A 10,508-nucleotide genomic window follows, 5' to 3' on the forward strand; every position below is an offset into this window, starting at 1 on the left:
CTGCAATCAGCCCTGAAACCATTACCCTCCAAACAGCATGTCCAAATCACCTGCTATCTACTTCCAATGCGCACCCGTAACACCCTCCATTGACCCCAAACCCCTCTCCATGAACCCTCCAAGCCATATTCCATTGACCCAAAATGGCTCTCCAGGAGACCCCAACACCAGTCCAAACATTCCTAATTACCCTGAACGTGGGCCTCACCTGCACCACAAAATAATTCCAACAGTCACCCACATTACCTCCAAACCATGTTCCATGGACCCCTCTGAGCCAGCCACCTTTCATTGACCTCCCCTCATATCCCCACAAAATTACCTTCCAACAGCCCCTATCACTGTGCCATGTAACCCAACTACACTTTCTGTGGTCTTTCAACTGCATTTCAAGCCACCCTCCAGCACCCTCTACACCTCTAACCCACACTCCACTGACCCAAACTGCACCTTAAACCACTCTCCAACAGTTCTCAACTGTACCTCCAAATAGCCACCAACCATCCTGCTGTAGTTACCCAATTGGGCCCCCAAATCATACTCCAGTGGCCCCAAATGTGTCCCCTAAGCCCTCCAAAGACTTACATGCACCCTGGATCATACTTAAGTGACCTAAATTACAAAGAACTCTCAGTAAATTTTTTCTTAAAACAACTTAACTGGGATATAATTTACGTACCAGGCCAGGCACAGTGGCTCACACTTGCAATCCCAGCACTTTGGGAGGCCAAGGCGGGTGGATCACTTGAGGCCAAGGGCTCAAGACCAGCCTGGCCAACATGGTGAAACCCGGACTCTACTAAAAATACAAAAAATTAGCTGGGCGTGATGGCTCACACCTGTAATCTCAGCTACTCAGGAGGCTGAGGCAGGAGAATCGCTTGAACCCAGGAGGTGGAGGCTGCAGTGAGCCAAGATAGTGCCACTGCACTCCAGCCTGGGCAACAGTGAGAATCCATCTCAAAAAATAATACTGATAATTATGTACCATAAAAGCCATTCATGATTAAGTGTGCAGTGCAACATAGTAAATTTACCTAAGTGAGGCACAGTGGCTCACGCCTGTAATCCCAGCGCTTTGGGAGGCCAAGATGGGCAGATCACCTGAGGTCAGGAGTTCAGGACGAGCCCGGCCAACATGGTGAAACCCCATCTCTACTAAAAATACAAAAATTAGTCAGGCGTGATATATCAGGCACCTGTAATCCCAGCTACTCAGGAGGCTGAGGCAGGAGAATAGCTTGAACCTGGAAGGTGGAGGTTGCAGTGAGCTGAGATCGTGCCACTGCACTCCAGCCTGGGCGACAGAGTGAGACTGTCTCAAAAAAAAAAAAAAAAAAAAAAAAAAAAAATTACCAAAGTGTGTAACAATCACTATAGCCCAGTTTTAGAGCATTACCATTACCCCCACAAAAATCCCTCATGACTGAATGCCATTCCCATTCCCAACTATAGGCAACCACAAATCTACTTTCTGTCTCTATAAATTTGCCTTTCTTGGACATTTCATTAAAATGTAATATTTTTATGAAAAAATGTGGATTTTTTGTGTCTGGCATCTTTCACTTAGCTTGATGTTTTTGAGGTTCATCCGTGTGGTAGCATGTAACAGTGGTTTGCTCCTTTTATTGCTGAACAGTAGTCTATCCAATGATCTTTAACTTCTCTCCAAATTACCCACCAATAGCTCCTCAACCACAACTCAAAACACCCTTCTGACATCCAGACTTCAAAACAGACCCCCAAACTGCACCCTGGACCATACCCACCAGCCCTCAACTCTACCCCAGACCACTCTATAATCCCCAAATATCACTAAACTGACCTCCCGAGCCTCACCTTCACTCCTAAACCACCTTCCAGCAGTCACTCTACATCCTCAAGCTGCCCTTTATCAACTCCCAAGAATATCCCCAAAATGCCTTTTCAATAATACCCAAACCTAACTCTAAACTACTATCCAACAATTCCAACCCCCACCCCTAAAATTCCCCTTCCAACAGCCCCAACCATGCCTCTACCCCCTAACTACCTTCCTTTGGTCCCAGAACTATAGACCCAGACTGTGATCCCAAACCACTCTTCACTAACCGCCATGCCCAACCTTGTCTTTTTTTTTTTTTTTTTTTTTGAGATGTAGTTTGGCTCTCATTGCCCAGGCTGGAGTGCAATGGTGAGATCTCTGCTCGCTGCAACCTCTGCTTCCTGGGTTCAAGTGATTCTCCTGCCTCAGCCCCCTGAGTAGCTGGGATTACAGGCATGTGCCACCATGTCCGGCTAATCTTGTATTTTTAGTGGAGACGGGGTTTCTCCATGTTGGTCAGGCTGGTCTTGACTCCCAACCTCAGGTGATCCGCCCACCTCGGCCTCCCAAAGTGCTGGGATTACAGGCGTGAGCCACCACGCCCAGCCCCAACCTTGTCTTAAATTATGAGCAACTACACCCACGAAACATCTTCCAATTTTTCCCAACAGTACCACCCAAACCACCCTCCAAGAACTTCCAACTACACCCTAAACTGCCCTCTAATAGCACCCAATGCTACCTGTAAACAGTTCCCATTTACCTTCCCACAGTCTCCCAACTATACCTCTCTTCCACCCTCCAATGACCCCCCAAATCCCACTTCAATTTTCCCTTTGATGTCTCCAAGTGCACCCAAATGTTTTCCAACGGCCTCTAATTATACTCTCAAACTGCCCTTGGTAACCCAACCCAACGTAGCCCTAAGTCCTTCCAGTGACCCCCAACTCTTCCCCAAAGCCATCTGTAGTTCTTCCCTGTGGCTGATGTAACCAATTACTGCAAACTTGGTGGCTTAAAAAAACAAAGAGGGGGCCGGGCGCGGTGGCTCAAGCCTGTAATCCCAGCACTTTGGGAGGCCGAGGCGGGTGGATCACGAGGTCAGGAGATCGAGACTATCCTGGCTAACATGGTGAAACCCCGTCTCTACTAAAAATACAAAAAACTAGCCGGGCGTGGTGGCGGGCGCCTGTAGTCTCAGCTACTTGGGAGGCTGAGGCGGGAGAATGGCGTGAACCCGGGAGGCAGAGCTTGCAGTGAGCCGAGATCACGCCACTGCACTCCAGCCTGGGAGACACAGCGAGACTCCGTCTCAAAAAAAAAAAAAAAAAAAAAAAAAAAACAAAGAGGGCCAGGCACGATGGCCCACACCTGTAATCCCAACACTTTGGGAGGCTGAGGCAGGCGGATCACAAGATCAAGAGATGGAGACCATCCTGGCCAACATGGTGAAACCCTGTCTCTACTAAAAATACAAAAATTAGCTGGGTGTGGTGGCATGCACCTGTAGTCCCAGCTACTCAGGAGGCTGTGGCAGGAGAATCGCTTGAATCTGTGAGGCCGAGGTTGCAGTGAGCCGAGATCGCGCCACTGCACTCCAGCCTGGTGACAGAGCGAGACTCCGTCTCAGAAAAAAAAGAAACAAAAAGAAACAAAAACAGAAATTCGCAGTGGCTCACCCTGTAATACCACCACTTTGGGAGGCCCAGGCAGGTGGATCACTTGAGGCCAGAAGTTTGAGACCAGCCTGGACAACATGGTGAGATCCCGTCTCTACTAAAAAAATTTAACAAAAATTAGCCAGGCGTGGTGTAGTCCCAGCTACTAGGGAGGCCGAGGTGGGAGAATCGCTTGAACCTGGGAGGTAGAGGTTGCAGTGAGCCAAGATCACACCACTGCACTCCAGCCTGGGTGATAGAGCGAGACTCCATCTCTAAATAAAGAAATAGCTACCTCTCAAAAACAAAACAAAACAAAACAAAACAAAAAACAAAAAACACAGAAATGTATTCTTTCACAGTTCTAAGGGCCAGAAGTCTAAAATCAGTTGCACTGGGCCAAAATTAAGGTGTCAGCAGAGCTGTACTCCCTCTGGAGGCTATAAGGCAGGGGTCTCCAACCCCTGGGCCAAGGACAAGTACCAGTCAGTTGCCTGTTAGGAGCCTGAGTGACAGGCAAGCAAGCATTAACACCTGAGCTTCAGCTTCTGTCACAGCAACGGTGGCATTAGATTCTCATAAGGAGAGCAAACCCTATTGTGAACTGCGCATGCAAGGGATCCAGATTACTTGCTTACGAGATTCTCCTTTTGAGAATCTAACCAATGCCTGATCATCTGAGGTGGAACAGTTTCATTCTGAAACCATCCCCCCACCACACTCCATGGAAAAACTGTCTTTAGGCCAGGTGAGGTGGCTCACACCTGTAATGCCAGCATTTTGGAAGGCCGAGGGGGGTGGATCACCTGAAGTCAGGAGTTCCAGACCAGCCTGGCCAACATGGCAAAACCCCATCTCTACTGAAACTACAAAACTTAATCAGGCATGGTGGTGGGCGCCTGTAGTCCCAGCTACTTGGGAGTCTGAGGCAGGAAAACCGCTTGAAACCAGGAAGCAGAGGTTGCGGTGAGCCGAGACTCCACCATTGCACTCCAGCCTGGGCGACAGAGCGAGATTCCATCTCAAACAAACAAAAAGGACTATCTGTTGCCTCTTCAGGCATTCCTTGGCTTTTGGCAGTCATATCACTACAGTCTGCCTCCGTGGTCAAATTGCCTCCTCCTTTTCTGTCAGTCGAATTTGCTTCTGCCTACCTCTTATAAGAACATTTAGGGCCGGGCGCGGTGGCTCAAGCCTGTAATCCCAGCACTTTGGGAGGCCGAGACGGGCGGATCACGAGGTCAGGAGATCGAGACCATCCTGGCTAACACGGTGAAACCCCGTCTCTACTAAGAAATACAAAAAACTAGCCGGGCGAGGTGGCGGGCGCCTGTAGTCCCAGCTACTCCGGAGGCTGAGGCAGGAGAATGGCGTAAACCCGGGAGGCGGAGCTTGCAGTGAGCTGAGATCCGGCCACTGCACTCCAGCCTGGGCGACAGAGCGAGACTCCGCCTCAAAAAAAAAAAAAGAACATTTAGGATTACAGTTAGGGTCTACCAGCTAATCCAGAACAATCTCCTCATCTCAAAATCTTTAACTTAATCACACCTGCAAAGTCCTTTTGTCATATAAAGTAGCACTCAAAGGTTCCAGGGAATTAACCAGGCATGCTGGCACACACCTGTAGTCCCAGCTACTCAGGAGGCTGAGGCAGGAGGACTGCTTGAGTCCAGGAGATGGAGGCTGCAGTGAGCCGTGATCATGCCACTGCACTCGAGCCTGGGTGACGGAGTGAGACCTTGACTCAAAAGACAAACAAACAAACAAAAAAAATGGGTGAGGGGGCAGGCGCCGTGCCTCATGCCTGTAATCCCAGCACTTTGGGAGGCAGAGGCAGGCAGATTGCTTGAGGTCAGCAGTTCAGGACTAGCCTGCCCAAAGTGGTGAAACTCTGTCACTACTAAAAATACAAAAATTAATGGGGCATGGTGCAGCATGCCTGTAATCCCAGCTACTTGGGAGGCTGAGGCAAGAGAATCGCTTGAACCAGGGAGACAAAGTTGCAGTGAGGTGAGATCACGCCACTGCACTCCAGCCTGGGTGACAGAGCAAGACTCTTAAAAAAAAAAAGTTCCTTGGCCAGATGCAGTGGCTCACGCCTGTAATACCAGCACTTTGGGAGGCTGAGGCGGGTGGATCACGAGGTCAGGAGATTGAGACCATCCTGGCTAACACGGTGAAACCCCGTCTCTACTAAAAACACAAAAAATTAGCTGGGTGTGGTGTCGGGTGTCTATAGTCCCAGCTACTCGAGAGGCTGAGGCAGGAGAATGGCTTGAACCCGGGAGTCGGAGGTTGCAGTGAGCCAAGATCGCACCACTGCACTCTAGATTGGGTGACAGAGTGAGACTTTGTCTCAAAAAAAAAAAAAAAAAAAAAAAAAAATATATATATATATATATATATATATATATGCAGGGGTTGAGGGGATTATTCAGCCTACCACACCATCTTATGACAGTTAACATCTGTTCCTTAAACCACCTTACAGAAGGTTGAACTCTATCTCTAAAAACCCATCTTCCTGTATTGCCTCCAACTGTACCCCAATCCATCCTCCACCCCATTAACCGTATTCCCAATCCACCCTCCCAATGGCTCCTACCTGCACTCTTAAACTGTCTTATTGAAGCCCCATTCCTCCCAAAGACCTTCAAATGATCCTTCAGTTGCCTGCAATCTGTCCTATTGTAGAACCCAAACTCACCCCCAAGCAACCTTCGATCACCACTCATACCTGTCCCTAAATATCCCCCAACGTCACCATCCAGCTGCCCTCCCACTTCCCTCCACATGTCCCCGTCCAGAACCTTGAAGTTGTCTTGCAATGAAACCCCAGATAAGGTTGCAGTGAGCTGAGATCGCACCACTGCACTCCAGCCTGGATGACAGAGCGAAACCCTGTCTCCAAAAAAAAAAAGAAAAAGAAAAAGAAATAAAGGAAAAAAAAAGGAACTCCAACTATATGGCAGGGGTGCAAGTATTGAGAAAGTTGAGAATGAGATATAGAGAGAAACTAGGGCTGGGTGTAGTGGCTCATGCCTTTTATCCCAGCACTATGGAAGGCCGAGGCAGGCAGATCACTTGAGGTCAGGAGTTTGAAACCAGCCTGGTCAACATGGGGAAACCCTGTCTCTACTAAAAATACAAAAAAAGTTAGCTGGGCGCTGTGGTGGACACCTGTAATCCCAGTTACTCGGGAGGCTGAGGCAGGAGAATTGCCTGAACCCAGGAGGCAAAGGCTGCAGTGAGCCGAGATAGTGCCACTGCACTCCAGACTGGGTGACACAGTGAGACTCCATTTCAAAAAAAAAAAAAAGAAAAGAAAAAAGAAAAAGAAAAGAGAGAGAGAAACCCAGAAAGATGCAGGGTGGGCATATCATGCAGGGTGTCATGGGGTATCACTTGTCATGGAGACATTTGAGATGCATGTGTGAAGCTGGTGTTTGTAGGATTGGGATGTGTGACAGGATAATTACTCTGTGGCTCTACTGCTGTAAATATTTGTTGCCAGTCTGTTGTGAGTCTTTTAGCTTTGTAGCATCTTTCACCACACAGTATGTAGTTTTATTTATTGATTAATTGATACAGAGTCTCATTCTGTCACCAAGGCTAGAGGGTAGTGGTGCAAACACTGCTCATGGCTCACCGCAACTTCAGACTTTCCAGGCTCAAGCAATCCTCCTGCCTCAGCCTCCCAAGTAGCTGGGACCACAGGTGTGCACCGCCCTGCCTGGCTAATTTTTTTTTCTTTTTTTCTTTCTTTTTTTTTTTTTTTTTTCCTGAGACAGAGTCTCGCTCTGTCGCGAAGCTGGAGTGCAGTGGCACGATCTTGGCTCACTGCAACCTCCACCTCCCAAGTTCAAGAGATTCTCCTGCCTCAGCCTCCCAAGTAGCTGGGACTACTGGCCAGGCGCGTGCCACCATGCCTGGCACATTTTTGTATTTTTAGTAGAGATGTGGTTTCACCATGTTGGCCAGGATAGCCTCAATCCCTTGACCTCGTGATCCTCCCACCTTGGCCTCCCAAAGTGCTGGGATTACAGGCATGAGCCACCACGCCCGGCCTAATTAAAAAAATTTTTTTTGGTAGAGACAGGGGCTCCCTATGTTGGCTGGTCTCAAACTCCTGGGCTCAAGCAATTCTCCCACCTTGGCCTCCCAAAGTGTTGGGATTACAGGTCGGAGCTACCTCCCCGGGACCCTCCTCTTTCTTCTTTTGTAAAAGTAGCCATTCTTACATGGTTTTTTTTTTTTGTTTTTTTTTGTTTTTTTTTTTTTTTTGAGACAGAGTCTTGCTCTGTCTCCCAGGCTGGAGTGCAGTGGCATGATCTCGGCTCACTGCAACCTCCACCTCCCGAGTTCAAGCGATTCTTGTGCCTCAGCCTCCCTGGGATTACAGGCGCACGCCACCATGCCTGGCTAACTTTTTTTGGTATTTTTAGTAGAAACAGGGTTTTACCATGTTGGCCAGGCTGGTCTTGAACTTCTGACCTCAAATGATCCACCTGCCTCGGCCTCTCAAAATGCTGGGATTACAGGCATGAGCCACCGCATCCGGCCATTGTTTTTGTTTTTGAGACAGAGTCTCACTCTGTTGCCTAGGCTGGAGTTCAGTGGAGTGATCTCGGCTCACTGCAACCTCCGCCTCCTGGGTTCAAGCGATTCTCCTGCCTCAGCCTCCCGAGTAGCTAGGACTACAGTCCAGGCGCGTGCCACCATGCCTGGCTAATTTTTGTATTTTTGTAGAGATGAGGTTTCGCCATGTTGGCGAGGCTGGTATCAAACTACTGGCCTCAAGCAACCCACCCACCTTGGCCTCCCAAAGTGCTGGGATTACAGGTGTGAGCCACCACGTGCCTGGCTCATTCTTACATGTCTAAGGCATCATAGGAATTTTAACATTGGATCTACAAGTTCCGTTTTAGAATTTTGATTGGTACAATTGGTAACGTATTAGTTTTTTTGTTTTTGTTTTTGTTTTTGTTTTAAGACAGTCTCACTCTGTCACCCAGGCTGGAGTGCAGTGACTCCATCTTGGCTCACTGCAACCTCTGCCTCCCGATTCAAGGGATTCTCCTGCCTCAGCCTCCCGAGTAGTTGGGATTACAGGCACCCACCACCACGCCCGCTAATTTTTTGTATTTTTAGTAGAGACGGGGTTTCACCATGTTGGCCAGGCTGGTCTGGAACTCCTGACCTCAGGTGATCCGCCCACCTTGGCCTCCCAAAGTGCTGGGATTACAGGCGTGAGCCACCGCACCTGGCCAGAAGTCATCTTTATTATGTAGAGGTTTCCCCCTTGTACAAGATCGTTGTGTGTGAGTATGGATATGCGAGTTTAGGAAAGCAACTGACAGACCTGTGAAATAAGGATGCCAATACAGGAAGATCTGAGGTAAATGGGAGCCCGGTGAAATTCCTGGAGGCACAACTCAGGTCAGGGTCTTGGGATGTCAAGAAAGAGGAAGGGCTTCTTCTCCGAGAAAACACCAAATGGCGGATGACGCCCGTGCAGCGCGGGGGGTGGGGGGCGGGGGGGGCGGGTCCGGAGGCTCTGGTGACCCTGGGATGGGGAACCGCGGTGGCTTCCGCGGAGGTTTCGGCAGTGGCATCGGGGGCCGGGGTCGCGGCCATGGACGGGGCTGGGGCCGAGGCCGCGGAGCTCGCGGAGGCAAGGCCGAGGGTAAGGAGTGGATGCCCATCACCAAGCTGGGCCGCTTGGTCAAGGACATGAAGATCAAGTCCCTGGAGGAGATCTACCTCTTCTCCCTGCCCATTAAGGAATCTGAGATCATTGATTTTTTCTTGGGGGCTTCTCTCAAAGACGAGGTTTTGAAGATTATGCAGGTGCAGAAGCAGACCCGTGCTGGCCAGCGCACCAGGTTTAAGGCGTTTGTTGCTATCGGGGACTACAATGGCCACGTTGGCCTGGGTGTTAAGTGCTCCAGGGAGGTGGCCACCACCATCCGTGGGGCCATCATCCTGGCCAAACTCTCCATTGTCCCCATGCGCAGAGGCTACTGGGGGAACAAGATCGGCAAGCCCCACACCGTCCCTTGCAAGGTGACAGGCTGCTGCGGCTCTGTACTGGTGCACCTCATCCCTTCACCCAGGGGCACTGGCATCGTCTCAGCGCCTGTGCCCAAGAAGCTGCTTATGATGGCTGGTATCGATGACTGCTACACCTCAGCCCGGGGCTGCACTGCCTCCCTGGGCAACTTCGCCAAGGCCACCTTTGATGCCATCTCTAAGACCTACAGCTACCTGACCCCTGACCTCTGGAAGGAGACTGTATTTACCAAGTCTCCCTATCAGGAATTCACTGACCACCTTGTCAAGACCCACACCAGAGTCTCCGTGCAGCGGACCCAGGCTCCAGCTGTGGCTACAACATAGGGTTTTTATACAAGAAAAATAAAGTGGCCGGGCGCGGTGGCTCACGCCTGTAATCCCAGCACTTTGGGAGGCCGAGACGGGCGGATCACGAGGTCAGGAGATCGAGACCATCCTGGCTAACACGGTGAAACCCCGTCTCTACTAAAAAGAAGTACAAAAAAACTAGCCGGGCGAGGTGGCGGGCGCCTGTAGTCCCAGCTACTCGGGAGGCTGAGGCGGGAGAATGGCGTAAACCCGGGAGGCGGAGCTTGCAGTGAGCGGAGATCCGGCCACTGCACTCCAGCCTGGGCGACAGAGCGAGATTCCCTCTCAAAAAAAAAAAAAAGAAAGAAAAAAAGAAAAATAAAGTGAATTAAGCCTGGAAAAAAAAAAAAAAAAGAAAGAGGAAGGGAAGGCTGTGGGTCTGGGTGTTTTGTGAGCTATGTGCACCTGAGGATATGGGTGAGACCCTCCGCCGTGTGCAAGCCGGATTGCATGCGTCTGGCATACAGAAGCGCTCAGTGAATGTTGAATAAGTGAACAAATGAGCGAATCAACTAATTTTGGGAAACTTCTTGTATGCCAAACAACCTGCTAGCACCTTTCATACCGTAGAACAACCCTGCCAGAAAGGTATTTTGACTCCCATTTAACAGGCCAGGAAAGCT

At 49.8% G+C, this 10,508-nt stretch overlaps 1 pseudogene; it reads left to right on the top strand.

Annotated features, from left to right (window-relative positions):
- The first annotated feature begins 9,008 nt into the window (after positions 1-9,008).
- On the top strand, positions 9,009-9,881 carry LOC105493921 (small ribosomal subunit protein uS5 pseudogene; annotated as a pseudogene).
- The last annotated feature ends 627 nt before the right edge of the window (positions 9,882-10,508 follow it).

This window comes from Macaca nemestrina, chromosome X (genome assembly GCF_043159975.1).
Source record: "Macaca nemestrina isolate mMacNem1 chromosome X, mMacNem.hap1, whole genome shotgun sequence".
In the NCBI taxonomy this organism is placed as follows: Eukaryota; Metazoa; Chordata; class Mammalia; order Primates; family Cercopithecidae; genus Macaca; species Macaca nemestrina.